Source organism: Oncorhynchus clarkii, chromosome 13 (genome assembly GCF_045791955.1).
Source record: "Oncorhynchus clarkii lewisi isolate Uvic-CL-2024 chromosome 13, UVic_Ocla_1.0, whole genome shotgun sequence".
Classification (NCBI taxonomy): Eukaryota; Metazoa; Chordata; class Actinopteri; order Salmoniformes; family Salmonidae; genus Oncorhynchus; species Oncorhynchus clarkii.
Window position 1 is genome coordinate 20,920,895 of NC_092159.1, and position 22,702 is coordinate 20,943,596.

Consider the following 22,702-nt stretch of genomic DNA (forward strand, 5'->3'; position numbering starts at 1 on the left):
AGACACATGCAGGCAGAGTGACACACACACGCGCGCATGAGACTTGACAGATGTAGTCAAACAAAAAGCACATTTACAAAGACACAATGCACATACACACAAGCCTTATCACATAGAGACACACAAAGGTTATCACAAGTGAATTATAAATTAAGTCAGTATATAATCTCACAGTACAGCCTTGTACTGAACATTCAACACTGACAACAACAAAAAAACAAGCCAAAAAGATATAAAATAACATTTCATTCATAGTTTGAGCTACTTTGTAAAGAATTTAAAATGAGCCTGAAAAGCTCATCTAACCAACGGCCATTTTGTTCCGTTTATTATTTTCATGAATCACATTCAGTAGCTGAGGAAAGAGCCAATATCCACACTTTAAAAGAAGTTAGCTAGCGTTGTGCGTTTCATTTTAATGCCAAGTGTACTGAAACGTTTCGATGCACTTGACATAAAGTCTGACTATTTGACATCCTGGTCGTCTAAATCATGGCCTTTCTCCTACTACCCACAAAGCACTTCCAAGGGTCACAAGTCCTTGGCTCCACCCACACAACAGTCTCTCACATTCAGCAGAAGCAAGTGCCAGACATCCCACACAAGGAATTCTTCACACTCACTCACTCAGTGCTTTCTCTCTCACCAACGACACGCGGTTACAGCACAGTGTCTGCATCAGTGAATCAAAGAGAACAGTCGCAATAGAAGCTATAACGTCAAAATACAAAGACACTGGAGTCAAGACTCCATCATCTCCTTCAAATAGGTGTTCGCTTTTTCTCACGCCAAATGTTCTATGAGCAAACGTTCTTACGCGTGACCTCCATCCTCTCTGCTATGAGTGACAGCGATTCCAACGAATTGAATGGAGCCACTTTAGACTTCAGACGTGTCTGTTCAACGGCCTGTAAAATGGCCTGGATTGGAGTCCTCTTTCTATTCCTGGATTCGCTTGTGTTTGATTTGAATGTCAGGTTGTTTGTGAATAGGGTCAGAATACAGCTGTCACGCGTATAGTGTGTGTGTGTGTGTGAGACAGACTAAACGAGCAGTGAATCTAATTCCATCGCCCTGAGCAAAGCCTCAAGACAGTTTGTTTGCCTTCTCCATGTGCCACGTTTGGCAGGCAGCACAACGGAAGACAGAGGCCATAGAAATAACATCACAGACCATTGACTTGAATGGGGATTCTCCTTCTACTTATTAGACAACCCAGTACGTCACTGGGGCCGAGCTCCCTGCCATCCAGGACCTCTATCAGGCGAAGTCAGAGGAAGGCTCAACAAATTGCCAGAGACTCCAGCCTCCCAAGTCATAGACTGTTCCCTCTGCTACCGTCCGGCAAACGGTACCAGAACATCGGCTCTTGGACCAAGAGACAGCTTCTACCCCCAAGCCACTAGACTGATAGTCAATTAATGGTACCTGAACTATCTGCACTGACCCTACGCACAATCACTAGACTTTATATACACACGCCATATACACACTCACTAGACTTTATATACACGCCATTTACACACTCACTAGACTTTATATACACACACCATATACACACACTCACTAGACTTTATATACACACTCACTAGACTTTATATACACGCCATATACACACTCACTAGACTTTATACACACCATATACACACTCACTAGACTATATACACACTATATACACACTCACTAGACTTTATATACACACACACCATATACACACTCACTAGACTTTATACACACGCCATTTACACACTCACTAGACTTTATATACACACTCACTAGACTTTATATACACACCATATACACACTCACTAGACTTTATATACACACACTCACTAGACTTTATATACACGCCATATACACACTCACTAGACTTTATATACACACACTCACTAGACTTTATATACACACACACGCCATATACACACTCACTAGACTTTATATACACACACGCCATATACACACTCACTAGACTTTATATACACATGCCATATACACACTCACTAGACTTTATATACACACACGCCATATACACACTCACTAGACTTTATATACACACCATATACACACTCACTAGACTGTATATACACACTCACTAGACTTTATATACACACTCACTAGACTTTATATACACACTCACTAGACTTTATATACACACTCACTAGACTTTATATACACACCATATACACACTCACTAGACTGTATATACACACTCACTAGACTTTATATACACACTCACTAGACTTTATATACACACCATATACACACACTCACTAGACTGTATATACACACTCACTAGACTTTATATACACACCATATACACACTCACTAGACTATATACACACTCACTAGACTTTATATACACACTCACTAGACTTTATATACACACTCACTAGACTTTATATACACACCATATACACACACTCACTAGACTTTATATACACTCACTAGACTTTATATACACACACTCACTAGACTTCATATACACACTCACTAGACTTTATATACACACTCACTAGACTTTATATACACACTCACTAGACTTTATATACACACGCCATATACACACTCACTAGACTTTATATACACTCACTAGACTTTATATACACACACCATATACACACTCACTAGACTTTATATACACACCATATACACACTCACTAGACTTTATATACACACCATATACACACTCACTAGACTTTATATACACTCACTAGACTTTATATACACACACTCACTAGACTTTATATACACACTCACTAGACTTTATATACACTCACTAGACTTTATATACACACTCACTAGACTTTATATACACACCATATACACACTCACTAGACTGTATATACACACTCACTAGACTTTATATACACACCATATACACACTCACTAGACTGTATATACACACTCACTAGACTGTATATACACACTCACTAGACTTTATATACACACTCACTAGACTTTATATACACACCATATACACACACTCACTAGACTTTATATACACTCACTAGACTTTATATACACACTCACTAGACTGTATATACACACTCACTAGACTTTATATACACACTCACTAGACTTCATACACACTCACTAGACTTTATATACACACGCCATATACACACTCACTAGACTTTATATACACACCATATACACACACTCACTAGACTCTATATACACTCACTAGACTTTATATACACACACGCCATATACACACTCACTAGACTTTATATACACACCATATACACACTCACTAGACTTTATATACACACCATATACACACTCACTAGACTTTATATACACACTCACTAGACTTTATATACACACGCCATATACACACTCACTAGACTTTATATACACACCATATACACACTCACTAGACTTTATACACACACCATATACACACTCACTAGACTTTATATACACACACCATATACACACTCACTAGACTTTATATACACACACCATATACACACTCACTAGACTTTGTATACACACTCACTAGACTTTATATACACACACTCACTAGACTTTATATACACACTCACTAGACTTTATATACACACCATATACACACTCACTAGACTTTATATACACTCACTAGACTTTATATACACACACTCACTAGACTTTATATATAGACACTCACTAGACTTTATCTACACACACCATATACACACTCACTAGACTTTATATACACACACTCACTAGACTTTATATATAGACACTCACTAGACTTTATATACACACACTCACTAGACTTTATATACACACTCACTAGACTTTATATACACACTCACTAGACTTTATATACACACTCACTAGACTTTATATACACACTCACTAGACTTTATATACACACTCACTAGACTTTATATACACACACCATATACACACTCACCAGACTTTATATACACACCATATACACACACTCACTAGACTTTATATACACTCACTAGACTTTATATACACACTCACTAGACTGTATATACACACTCACTAGACTTTATATACACACTCACTAGACTTCATACACACTCACTAGACTTTATATACACACGCCATATACACACTCACTAGACTTTATATACACACCATATACACACACTCACTAGACTCTATATACACTCACTAGACTTTATATACACACACGCCATATACACACTCACTAGACTTTATATACACACCATATACACACACTCACTAGACTTTATATACACTCACTAGACTTTATATACACACTCACTAGACTGTATATACACACTCACTAGACTTTATATACACACTCACTAGACTTCATACACACTCACTAGACTTTATATACACACGCCATATACACACTCACTAGACTTTATATACACACCATATACACACACTCACTAGACTCTATATACACTCACTAGACTTTATATACACACCATATACACACTCACTAGACTTTATATACACACCATATACACACTCACTAGACTGTATATACACACTCACTAGACTATATACACACTCACTAGACTTTATATACACACTCACTAGACTTTATATACACACTCACTAGACTTTATATACACACCATATACACACACTCACTAGACTTTATATACACTCACTAGACTTTATATACACACACTCACTAGACTTCATATACACACTCACTAGACTTTATATACACACTCACTAGACTTTATATACACACTCACTAGACTTTATATACACACGCCATATACACACTCACTAGACTTTATATACACTCACTAGACTTTATATACACACACCATATACACACTCACTAGACTTTATATACACACCATATACACACTCACTAGACTTTATATACACACCATATACACACTCACTAGACTTTATATACACTCACTAGACTTTATATACACACACTCACTAGACTTTAGATACACTCACTAGACTTTATATACACACTCACTAGACTTTATATACACTCACTAGACTTTATATACACACTCACTAGACTTTATATACACACCATATACACACTCACTAGACTGTATATACACACTCACTAGACTTTATATACACACCATATACACACTCACTAGACTGTATATACACACTCACTAGACTGTATATACACACTCACTAGACTTTATATACACACTCACTAGACTTTATATACACACCATATACACACACTCACTAGACTTTATATACACTCACTAGACTTTATATACACACTCACTAGACTGTATATACACACTCACTAGACTTTATATACACACTCACTAGACTTCATACACACTCACTAGACTTTATATACACACGCCATATACACACTCACTAGACTTTATATACACACCATATACACACACTCACTAGACTCTATATACACTCACTAGACTTTATATACACACACGCCATATACACACTCACTAGACTTTATATACACACCATATACACACTCACTAGACTTTATATACACACCATATACACACTCACTAGACTTTATATACACACTCACTAGACTTTATATACACACGCCATATACACACTCACTAGACTTTATATACACACCATATACACACTCACTAGACTTTATACACACACCATATACACACTCACTAGACTTTATATACACACACCATATACACACTCACTAGACTTTATATACACACACCATATACACACTCACTAGACTTTGTATACACACTCACTAGACTTTATATACACACACTCACTAGACTTTATATACACACTCACTAGACTTTATATACACACCATATACACACTCACTAGACTTTATATACACTCACTAGACTTTATATACACACACCATATACACACTCACTAGACTTTATATACACACACTCACTAGACTTTATATATAGACACTCACTAGACTTTTCTACACACACCATATACACACTCACTAGACTTTATATACACACACTCACTAGACTTTATATATAGACACTCACTAGACTTTATATACACACACTCACTAGACTTTATATACACACTCACTAGACTTTATATACACACTCACTAGACTTTATATACACACTCACTAGACTTTATATACACACTCACTAGACTTTATATACACACTCACTAGACATTATATACACACTCACTAGACTTTATATACACACACCATATACACACTCACCAGACTTTATATACACACCATATACACACACTCACTAGACTTTATATACACTCACTAGACTTTATATACACACTCACTAGACTGTATATACACACTCACTAGACTTTATATACACACTCACTAGACTTCATACACACTCACTAGACTTTATATACACACGCCATATACACACTCACTAGACTTTATATACACACCATATACACACACTCACTAGACTCTATATACACTCACTAGACTTTATATACACACACGCCATATACACACTCACTAGACTTTATATACACACCATATACACACACTCACTAGACTTTATATACACTCACTAGACTTTATATACACACTCACTAGACTGTATATACACACTCACTAGACTTTATATACACACTCACTAGACTTCATACACACTCACTAGACTTTATATACACACGCCATATACACACTCACTAGACTTTATATACACACCATATACACACACTCACTAGACTCTATATACACTCACTAGACTTTATATACACACACGCCATATACACACTCACTAGACTTTATATACACACCATATACACACTCACTAGACTTTATATACACACCATATACACACTCACTAGACTTTATATACACACTCACTAGACTTTATATACACACGCCATATACACACTCACTAGACTTTATATACACACCATATACACACTCACTAGACTTTATACACACACCATATACACACTCACTAGACTTTATATACACACACCATATACACACTCACTAGACTTTATATACACACACCATATACACACTCACTAGACTGTATATACACACTCACTAGACTTTATATACACACACGCCATATACACACTCACTAGACTTTATATACACATGCCATATACACACTCACTAGACTTTATATACACACACGCCATATACACACTCACTAGACTTTATATACACACCATATACACACTCACTAGACTGTATATACACACTCACTAGACTTTATATACACACTCACTAGACTTTATATACACACTCACTAGACTTTATATACACACTCACTAGACTTTATATACACACCATATACACACTCACTAGACTGTATATACACACTCACTAGACTTTATATACACACTCACTAGACTTTATATACACACCATATACACACACTCACTAGACTGTATATACACACTCACTAGACTTTATATACACACCATATACACACTCACTAGACTGTATATACACACTCACTAGACTATATACACACTCACTAGACTTTATATACACACTCACTAGACTTTATATACACACTCACTAGACTTTATATACACACCATATACACACACTCACTAGACTTTATATACACTCACTAGACTTTATATACACACACTCACTAGACTTCATATACACACTCACTAGACTTTATATACACACTCACTAGACTTTATATACACACTCACTAGACTTTATATACACACGCCATATACACACTCACTAGACTTTATATACACTCACTAGACTTTATATACACACACCATATACACACTCACTAGACTTTATATACACACCATATACACACTCACTAGACTTTATATACACACCATATACACACTCACTAGACTTTATATACACTCACTAGACTTTATATACACACACTCACTAGACTTTATATACACACTCACTAGACTTTATATACACTCACTAGACTTTATATACACACTCACTAGACTTTATATACACACCATATACACACTCACTAGACTGTATATACACACTCACTAGACTTTATATACACACCATATACACACTCACTAGACTGTATATACACACTCACTAGACTGTATATACACACTCACTAGACTTTATATACACACTCACTAGACTTTATATACACACCATATACACACACTCACTAGACTTTATATACACTCACTAGACTTTATATACACACTCACTAGACTGTATATACACACTCACTAGACTTTATATACACACTCACTAGACTTCATACACACTCACTAGACTTTATATACACACGCCATATACACACTCACTAGACTTTATATACACACCATATACACACACTCACTAGACTCTATATACACTCACTAGACTTTATATACACACACGCCATATACACACTCACTAGACTTTATATACACACCATATACACACTCACTAGACTTTATATACACACCATATACACACTCACTAGACTTTATATACACACTCACTAGACTTTATATACACACGCCATATACACACTCACTAGACTTTATATACACACCATATACACACTCACTAGACTTTATACACACACCATATACACACTCACTAGACTTTATATACACACACCATATACACACTCACTAGACTTTATATACACACACCATATACACACTCACTAGACTTTGTATACACACTCACTAGACTTTATATACACACACTCACTAGACTTTATATACACACTCACTAGACTTTATATACACACCATACTACACACTCACTAGACTTTATATACACTCACTAGACTTTATATACACACACCATATACACACTCACTAGACTTTATATACACACACTCACTAGACTTTATATATAGACACTCACTAGACTTTATCTACACACACCATATACACACTCACTAGACTTTATATACACACACTCACTAGACTTTATATATAGACACTCACTAGACTTTATATACACACACTCACTAGACTTTATATACACACTCACTAGACTTTATATACACACTCACTAGACTTTATATACACACTCACTAGACTTTATATACACACTCACTAGACTTTATATACACACTCACTAGACTTTATATACACACTCACTAGACTTTATATACACACACCATATACACACTCACCAGACTTTATATACACACCATATACACACACTCACTAGACTTTATATACACTCACTAGACTTTATATACACACTCACTAGACTGTATATACACACTCACTAGACTTTATATACACACTCACTAGACTTCATACACACTCACTAGACTTTATATACACACGCCATATACACACTCACTAGACTTTATATACACACCATATACACACACTCACTAGACTCTATATACACTCACTAGACTTTATATACACACACGCCATATACACACTCACTAGACTTTATATACACACCATATACACACACTCACTAGACTTTATATACACTCACTAGACTTTATATACACACTCACTAGACTGTATATACACACTCACTAGACTTTATATACACACTCACTAGACTCTATATACACTCACTAGACTTTATATACACACACGCCATATACACACTCACTAGACTTTATATACACACCATATACACACTCACTAGACTTTATATACACACCATATACACACTCACTAGACTGTATATACACACTCACTAGACTATATACACACTCACTAGACTATATACACACTCACTAGACTTTATATACACACTCACTAGACTTTATATACACACTCACTAGACTTTATATACACACCATATACACACACTCACTAGACTTTATATACACTCACTAGACTTTATATACACACACTCACTAGACTTCATATACACACTCACTAGACTTTATATACACACTCACTAGACTTTATATACACACTCACTAGACTTTATATACACACGCCATATACACACTCACTAGACTTTATATACACTCACTAGACTTTATATACACACACCATATACACACTCACTAGACTTTATATACACACCATATACACACTCACTAGACTTTATATACACACCATATACACACTCACTAGACTTTATATACACTCACTAGACTTTATATACACACACTCACTAGACTTTAGATACACTCACTAGACTTTATATACACACTCACTAGACTTTATATACACTCACTAGACTTTATATACACACTCACTAGACTTTATATACACACACCATATACACACACTCACTAGACTTTATATACACACTCACTAGACTTTATATACACGCCATATACACACTCACTAGACTTTATACACACCATATACACACTCACTAGACTATATACACACTATATACACACTCACTAGACTTTATATACACACACACCATATACACACTCACTAGACTTTATACACACGCCATTTACACACTCACTAGACTTTATATACACACTCACTAGACTTTATATACACACTCACTAGACTTTATATACACGCCATATACACACTCACTAGACTTTATATACACACACTCACTAGACTTTATATACACGCCATATACACACTCACTAGACTTTATATACACACACTCACTAGACTTTATATACACACACACGCCATATACACACTCACTAGACTTTATATACACACACGCCATATACACACTCACTAGACTTTATATACACATGCCATATACACACTCACTAGACTTTATATACACACACGCCATATACACACTCACTAGACTTTATATACACACCATATACACACTCACTAGACTGTATATACACACTCACTAGACTTTATATACACACTCACTAGACTTTATATACACACTCACTAGACTTTATATACACACTCACTAGACTTTATATACACACTCACTAGACTTTATATACACACTCACTAGACTTTATATACACACCATATACACACTCACTAGACTGTATATACACACTCACTAGACTTTATATACACACTCACTAGACTTTATATACACACCATATACACACACTCACTAGACTGTATATACACACTCACTAGACTTTATATACACACCATATACACACTCACTAGACTATATACACACTCACTAGACTTTATATACACACTCACTAGACTTTATATACACACTCACTAGACTTTATATACACACCATATACACAAACTCACTAGACTTTATATACACTCACTAGACTTTATATACACACACTCACTAGACTTCATATACACACTCACTAGACTTTATATACACACTCACTAGACTTTATATACACACTCACTAGACTTTATATACACACGCCATATACACACTCACTAGACTTTATATACACTCACTAGACTTTATATACACACACCATATACACACTCACTAGACTTTATATACACACCATATACACACTCACTAGACTTTATATACACACCATATACACACTCACCAGACTTTATATACACTCACTAGACTTTATATACACACACTCACTAGACTTTATATACACACTCACTAGACTTTATATACACTCACTAGACTTTATATACACACTCACTAGACTTTATATACACACCATATACACACTCACTAGACTGTATATACACACTCACTAGACTTTATATACACACCATATACACACTCACTAGACTGTATATACACACTCACTAGACTGTATATACACACTCACTAGACTTTATATACACACTCACTAGACTTTATATACACACCATATACACACACTCACTAGACTTTATATACACTCACTAGACTTTATATACACACTCACTAGACTGTATATACACACTCACTAGACTTTATATACACACTCACTAGACTTCATACACACTCACTAGACTTTATATACACACGCCATATACACACTCACTAGACTTTATATACACACCATATACACACACTCACTAGACTCTATATACACTCACTAGACTTTATATACACACACGCCATATACACACTCACTAGACTTTATATACACACCATATACACACTCACTAGACTTTATATACACACCATATACACACTCACTAGACTTTATATACACACTCACTAGACTTTATATACACACGCCATATACACACTCACTAGACTTTATATACACACCATATACACACTCACTAGACTTTATACACACACCATATACACACTCACTAGACTTTATATACACACACCATATACACACTCACTAGACTTTATATACACACACCATATACACACTCACTAGACTTTGTATACACACTCACTAGACTTTATATACACACACTCACTAGACTTTATATACACACTCACTAGACTTTATATACACACCATATACACACTCACTAGACTTTATATACACTCACTAGACTTTATATACACACACCATATACACACTCACTAGACTTTATATACACACACTAGACTTTATATACACACACCATATACACACTCACTAGACTTTATATACACACACTCACTAGACTTTATATATAGACACTCACTAGACTTTATCTACACACACCATATACACACTCACTAGACTTTATATACACACACTCACTAGACTTTATATATAGACACTCACTAGACTTTATATACACACACTCACTAGACTTTATATACACACTCACTAGACTTTATATACACACTCACTAGACTTTATATACACACTCACTAGACTTTATATACACACTCACTAGACTTTATATACACACTCACTAGACTTTATATACACACACCATATACACACTCACCAGACTTTATATACACACCATATACACACACTCACTAGACTTTATATACACTCACTAGACTTTATATACACACTCACTAGACTGTATATACACACTCACTAGACTTTATATACACACACGCCATATACACACTCACTAGACTTTATATACACACCATATACACACACTCACTAGACTTTATATACACTCACTAGACTTTATATACACACTCACTAGACTGTATATACACACTCACTAGACTTTATATACACACTCACTAGACTTCATACACACTCACTAGACTTTATATACACACGCCATATACACACTCACTAGACTTTATATACACACCATATACACACACTCACTAGACTCTATATACACTCACTAGACTTTATATACACACACGCCATATACACACTCACTAGACTTTATATACACACCATATACACACTCACTAGACTTTATATACACACCATATACACACTCACTAGACTGTATATACACACTCACTAGACTATATACACACTCACTAGACTTTATATACACACTCACTAGACTTTATATACACACTCACTAGACTTTATATACACACCATATACACACACTCACTAGACTTTATATACACTCACTAGACTTTATATACACACACTCACTAGACTTCATATACACACTCACTAGACTTTATATACACACTCACTAGACTTTATATACACACTCACTAGACTTTATATACACACGCCATATACACACTCACTAGACTTTATATACACACACCATATACACACTCACTAGACTTTATATACACACCATATACACACTCACTAGACTTTATATACACACCATATACACACTCACTAGACTTTATATACACTCACTAGACTTTATATACACACACTCACTAGACTTTAGATACACTCACTAGACTTTATATACACACTCACTAGACTTTATATACACTCACTAGACTTTATATACACACTCACTAGACTTTATATACACACCATATACACACTCACTAGACTGTATATACACACTCACTAGACTTTATATACACACCATATACACACTCACTAGACTGTATATACACACTCACTAGACTGTATATACACACTCACTAGACTTTATATACACACTCACTAGACTTTATATACACACCATATACACACACTCACTAGACTTTATATACACTCACTAGACTTTATATACACACTCACTAGACTGTATATACACACTCACTAGACTTTATATACACACTCACTAGACTTCATACACACTCACTAGACTTTATATACACACGCCATATACACACTCACTAGACTTTATATACACACCATATACACACACTCACTAGACTCTATATACACTCACTAGACTTTATATACACACACGCCATATACACACTCACTAGACTTTATATACACACCATATACACACTCACTAGACTTTATATACACACCATATACACACTCACTAGACTTTATATACACACGCCATATACACACTCACTAGACTTTATATACACACCATATACACACTCACTAGACTTTATACACACACCATATACACACTCACTAGACTTTATATACACACACCATATACACACACTCACTAGACTTTATATACACACACCATATACACACTCACTAGACTTTGTATACACACTCACTAGACTTTATATACACACACTCACTAGACTTTATATACACACTCACTAGACTTTATATACACACCATATACACACTCACTAGACTTTATATACACTCACTAGACTTTATATACACACACCATATACACACTCACTAGACTTTATATACACACACTCACTATACTTTATATATAGACACTCACTAGACTTTTCTACACACACCATATACACACTCACTAGACTTTATATACACACACTCACTAGACTTTATATATAGACACTCACTAGACTTTATATACACACACTCACTAGACTTTATATACACACTCACTAGACTTTATATACACACTCACTAGACTTTATATACACACTCACTAGACTTTATATACACACTCACTAGACTTTATATACACACTCACTAGACTTTATATACACACTCACTAGACTTTATATACACACACCATATACACACTCACCAGACTTTATATACACACCATATACACACACTCACTAGACTTTATATACACTCACTAGACTTTATATACACACTCACTAGACTGTATATACACACTCACTAGACTTTATATACACACTCACTAGACTTCATACACACTCACTAGACTTTATATACACACGCCATATACACACTCACTAGACTTTATATACACACCATATACACACACTCACTAGACTCTATATACACTCACTAGACTTTATATACACACACGCCATATACACACTCACTAGACTTTATATACACACCATATACACACACTCACTAGACTTTATATACACTCACTAGACTTTATATACACACACGCCATATACACACTCACTAGACTTTATATACACACCATATACACACTCACTAGACTTTATATACACACCATATACACACTCACTAGACTTTATATACACACTCACTAGACTTTATATACACACGCCATATACACACTCACTAGACTTTATATACACACCATATACACACTCACTAGACTTTATACACACACCATATACACACTCACTAGACTTTATATACACACACCATATACACACTCACTAGACTTTATATACACACACCATATACACACTCACTAGACTGTATATACACACTCACTAGACTTTATATACACACACGCCATATACACACTCACTAGACTGTATATACACACTCACTAGACTTTATATACACACTCACTAGACTTCATACACACTCACTAGACTTTATATACACACGCCATATACACACTCACTAGACTTTATATACACACCATATACACACACTCACTAGACTCTATATACACTCACTAGACTTTATATACACACACGCCATATACACACTCACTAGACTTTATATACACACCATATACACACTCACTAGACTTTATATACACACCATATACACACTCACTAGACTTTATATACACACTCACTAGACTTTATATACACACGCCATATACACACTCACTAGACTTTATATACACACCATATACACACTCACTAGACTTTATACACACACCATATACACACTCACTAGACTTTATATACACACACCATATACACACTCACTAGACTTTATACACACACCATATACACACTCACTAGACTTTATATACACACCATATACACACTCACTAGACTTTATATACACACACCATATACACACTCACTAGACTGTATATACACACTCACTAGACTTTATATACACACACGCCATATACACACTCACTAGACTTTATATACACATGCCATATACACACTCACTAGACTTTATATACACACACGCCATATACACACTCACTAGACTTTATATACACACCATATACACACTCACTAGACTGTATATACACACTCACTAGACTTTATATACACACTCACTAGACTTTATATACACACTCACTAGACTTTATATACACACCATATACACACTCACTAGACTGTATATACACACTCACTAGACTTTATATACACACTCACTAGACTTTATATACACACCATATACACACACTCACTAGACTGTATATACACACTCACTAGACTTTATATACACACCATATACACACTCACTAGACTGTATATACACACTCACTAGACTTTATATACACACTCACTAGACTTTATATACACACTCACTAGACTTTATATACACACCATATACACACACTCACTAGACTTTATATACACTCACTAGACTTTATATACACACACTCACTAGACTTCATATACACACTCACTAGACTTTATATACACACTCACTAGACTTTATATACACACTCACTAGACTTTATATACACACGCCATATACACACTCACTAGACTTTATATACACTCACTAGACTTTATATACACACACCATATACACACTCACTAGACTTTATATACACACGCCATATACACACTCACTAGACTTTATATACACACCATATACACACACTCACTAGACTCTATATACACTCACTAGACTTTATATACACACACGCCATATACACACTCACTAGACTTTATATACACACCATATACACACTCACTAGACTTTATATACACACCATATACACACTCACTAGACTTTATATACACACTCACTAGACTTTATATACACACGCCATATACACACTCACTAGACTTTATATACACACCATATACACACTCACTAGACTTTATACACACACCATATACACACTCACTAGACTTTATATACACACACCATATACACACTCACTAGACTTTATATACACACACCATATACACACTCACTAGACTTTGTATACACACTCACTAGACTTTATATACACACACTCACTAGACTTTATATACACACTCACTAGACTTTATATACACACCATATACACACTCACTAGACTTTATATACACTCACTAGACTTTATATACACACACCATATACACACTCACTAGACTTTATATACACACACTCACTAGACTTTATATATAGACACTCACTAGACTTTTCTACACACACCATATACACACTCACTAGACTTTATATACACACACTCACTAGACTTTATATATAGACACTCACTAGACTTTATATACACACACTCACTAGACTTTATATACACACTCACTAGACTTTATATACACACTCACTAGACTTTATATACACACTCACTAGACTTTATATACACACTCACTAGACTTTATATACACACTCACTAGACTTTATATACACACTCACTAGACTTTATATACACACACCATATACACACTCACCAGACTTTATATACACACCATATACACACACTCACTAGACTTTATATACACTCACTAGACTTTATATACACACTCACTAGACTGTATATACACACTCACTAGACTTTATATACACACTCACTAGACTTCATACACACTCACTAGACTTTATATACACACGCCATATACACACTCACTAGACTTTATATACACACCATATACACACACTCACTAGACTCTATATACACTCACTAGACTTTATATACACACACGCCATATACACACTCACTAGACTTTATATACACACCATATACACACACTCACTAGACTTTATATACACTCACTAGACTTTATATACACACTCACTAGACTGTATATACACACTCACTAGACTTTATATACACACTCACTAGACTTCATACACACTCACTAGACTTTATATACACACGCCATATACACACTCACTAGACTTTATATACACACCATATACACACACTCACTAGACTCTATATACACTCACTAGACTTTATATACACACACGCCATATACACACTCACTAGACTTTATATACACACCATATACACACTCACTAGACTTTATATACACACCATATACACACTCACTAGACTTTATATACACACTCACTAGACTTTATATACACACGCCATATACACACTCACTAGACTTTATATACACACCATATACACACTCACTAGACTTTATACACACACCATATACACACACTCACTAGACTTTATATACACACACCATATACACACTCACTAGACTGTATATACACACTCACTAGACTTTATATACACACACGCCATATACACACTCACTAGACTTTATATACACATGCCATATACACACTCACTAGACTTTATATACACACACGCCATATACACACTCACTAGACTTTATATACACACCATATACACACTCACTAGACTGTATATACACACTCACTAGACTTTATATACACACTCACTAGACTTTATATACACACTCACTAGACTTTATATACACACTCACTAGACTTTATATACACACTCACTAGACTTTATATACACACCATATACACACTCACTAGACTGTATATACACACTCACTAGACTTTATATACACACTCACTAGACTTTATATACACACCATATACACACACTCACTAGACTGTATATACACACTCACTAGACTTTATATACACACCATATACACACTCACTAGACTGTATATACACACTCACTAGACTTTATATACACACTCACTAGACTTTATATACACACTCACTAGACTTTATATACACACCATATACACACACTCACTAGACTTTATATACACTCACTAGACTTTATATACACACACTCACTAGACTTCATATACACACTCACTAGACTTTATATACACACTCACTAGACTTTATATACACACTCACTAGACTTTATATACACACTCACTAGACTTTATATACACACGCCATATACACACTCACTAGACTTTATATACACTCACTAGACTTTATATACACACACCATATACACACTCACTAGACTTTATATACACACCATATACACACTCACTAGACTTTATATACACACCATATACACACTCACTAGACTTTATATACACTCACTAGACTTTATATACACACACTCACTAGACTTTATATACACACTCACTAGACTTTATATACACTCACTAGACTTTATATACACACTCACTAGACTTTATATACACACCATATACACACTCACTAGACTGTATATACACACTCACTAGACTTTATATACACACCATATACACACTCACTAGACTGTATATACACACTCACTAGACTGTATATACACACTCACTAGACTTTATATACACACTCACTAGACTTTATATACACACCATATACACACACTCACTAGACTTTATATACACTCACTAGACTTTATATACACACTCACTAGACTGTATATACACACTCACTAGACTTTATATACACACTCACTAGACTTCATACACACTCACTAGACTTTATATACACACGCCATATACACACTCACTAGACTTTATATACACACCATATACACACACTCACTAGACTCTATATACACTCACTAGACTTTATATACACACACGCCATATACACACTCACTAGACTTTATATACACACCATATACACACTCACTAGACTTTATATACACACCATATACACACTCACTAGACTTTATATACACACTCACTAGACTTTATATACACACGCCATATACACACTCACTAGACTTTATATACACACCATATACACACTCACTAGACTTTATACACACACCATATACACACTCACTAGACTTTATATACACACACCATATACACACTCACTAGACTTTATATACACACACCATATACACACTCACTAGACTTTGTATACACACTCACTAGACTTTATATACACACACTCACTAGACTTTATATACACACTCACTAGACTTTATATACACACCATATACACACTCACTAGACTTTATATACACTCACTAGACTTTATATACACACACCATATACACACTCACTAGACTTTATATATAGACACTCACTAGACTTTATCTACACACACCATATACACACTCACTAGACTTTATATACACACACTCACTAGACTTTATATATAGACACTCACTAGACTTTATATACACACACTCACTAGACTTTATATACACACTCACTAGACTTTATATACACACTCACTAGACTGTATATACACACTCACTAGACTTTATATACACACCATATACACACTCACTAGACTGTATATACACACTCACTAGACTTTATATACACACTCACTAGACTTTATATACACACTCACTAGACTTTATATACACACCATATACACACACTCACTAGACTTTATATACACTCACTAGACTTTATATACACACACTCACTAGACTTCATATACACACTCACTAGACTTTATATACACACTCACTAGACTTTATATACACACTCACTAGACTTTATATACACACTCACTAGACTTTATATACACACGCCATATACACACTCACTAGACTTTATATACACTCACTAGACTTTATATACACACACCATATACACACTCACTAGACTTTATATACACACCATATACACACTCACTAGACTTTATATACACACCATATACACACTCACTAGACTTTATATACACTCACTAGACTTTATATACACACACTCACTAGACTTTATATACACACTCACTAGACTTTATATACACTCACTAGACTTTATATACACACTCACTAGACTTTATATACACACCATATACACACTCACTAGACTGTATATACACACTCACTAGACTTTATATACACACCATATACACACTCACTAGACTGTATATACACACTCACTAGACTGTATATACACACTCACTAGACTTTATATACACACTCACTAGACTTTATATACACACCATATACACACACTCACTAGACTTTATATACACTCACTAGACTTTATATACACACTCACTAGACTGTATATACACACTCACTAGACTTTATATACACACTCACTAGACTTCATACACACTCACTAGACTTTATATACACACGCCATATACACACTCACTAGACTTTATATACACACCATATACACACACTCACTAGACTCTATATACACTCACTAGACTTTATATACACACACGCCATATACACACTCACTAGACTTTATATACACACCATATACACACTCACTAGACTTTATATACACACCATATACACACTCACTAGACTTTATATACACACTCACTAGACTTTATATACACACGCCATATACACACTCACTAGACTTTATATACACACCATATACACACTCACTAGACTTTATACACACACCATATACACACTCACTAGACTTTATATACACACACCATATACACACTCACTAGACTTTATATACACACACCATATACACACTCACTAGACTTTGTATACACACTCACTAGACTTTATATACACACACTCACTAGACTTTATATACACACTCACTAGACTTTATATACACACCATATACACACTCACTAGACTTTATATACACTCACTAGACTTTATATACACACACCATATACACACTCACTAGACTTTATATATAGACACTCACTAGACTTTATCTACACACACCATATACACACTCACTAGACTTTATATACACACACTCACTAGACTTTATATATAGACACTCACTAGACTTTATATACACACACTCACTAGACTTTATATACACACTCACTAGACTTTATATACACACTCACTAGACTTTATATACACACTCACTAGACTTTATATACACACTCACTAGACTTTATATACACACTCACTAGACTTTATATACACACTCACTAGACTTTATATACACACTCACCAGACTTTATACACACACCATATACACACTCACTAGACTTTATATACACCCCATATACACACTCACTAGACTTTATATACACACACTCACTAGACTTTATATATAGACACTCACTAGACTTTATATACACACACTCACTAGACTTTATATACACACTCACTAGACTTTATATACACACTCACTAGACTTTATATACACACTCACTAGACTTTATATACACACTCACTAGACTTTATATACACACTCACTAGACTTTATATACACACTCACTAGACTTTATATACACACTCACTAGACTTTATATACACACTCACTAGACTTTATATACACACTCACCAGACTTTATACACACACCATATACACACTCACCAGACTTTATACACACACCATATACACACTCACTAGACTTTATATACACACTCACACTACACTGTCACTCCCGCATAAATCCCTCACACATTCAAACACAACATACGCACACACACATCCATATCAACACAATACAAACACACATGCTGTACATACACAAGCACACACTTTTACACTCATCATTTGCCGCTGCCACTCTGTTCTTTGTTTTACTCTTATTATTATCTATCCTGATGTCTAGTCACTTTACCCTGCCTTCATGTACATATCTACCTCAAATACCTTATTATTATCTATCCTGATGCCTAGTTACTTTACCCTGCCTTCATGTACATATCTACCTCAAATACCTTATTATTATCTATCCTGATGCCTAGTCACTTTACCCTGCCTTCATGTACATATCTACCTCAAATACCTTATTATTATCTATCCTGATGCCTAGTCACTTTACCCTGCCTTCATGTACATATCTACCTCAAATACCTTATTATTATCTATCCTGAT

At 34.8% G+C, this 22,702-nt stretch overlaps 1 protein-coding gene across 1 annotated transcript in view; it reads right to left on the reverse strand.

Moving 5' to 3' along the window:
• Positions 1-22,702, reverse strand: part of LOC139424560 (rhomboid-related protein 3-like) — a 75,047-nt gene that overhangs the window by 17,590 nt on the left and 34,755 nt on the right. The gene's annotated exons all lie outside the window — the stretch shown is intronic.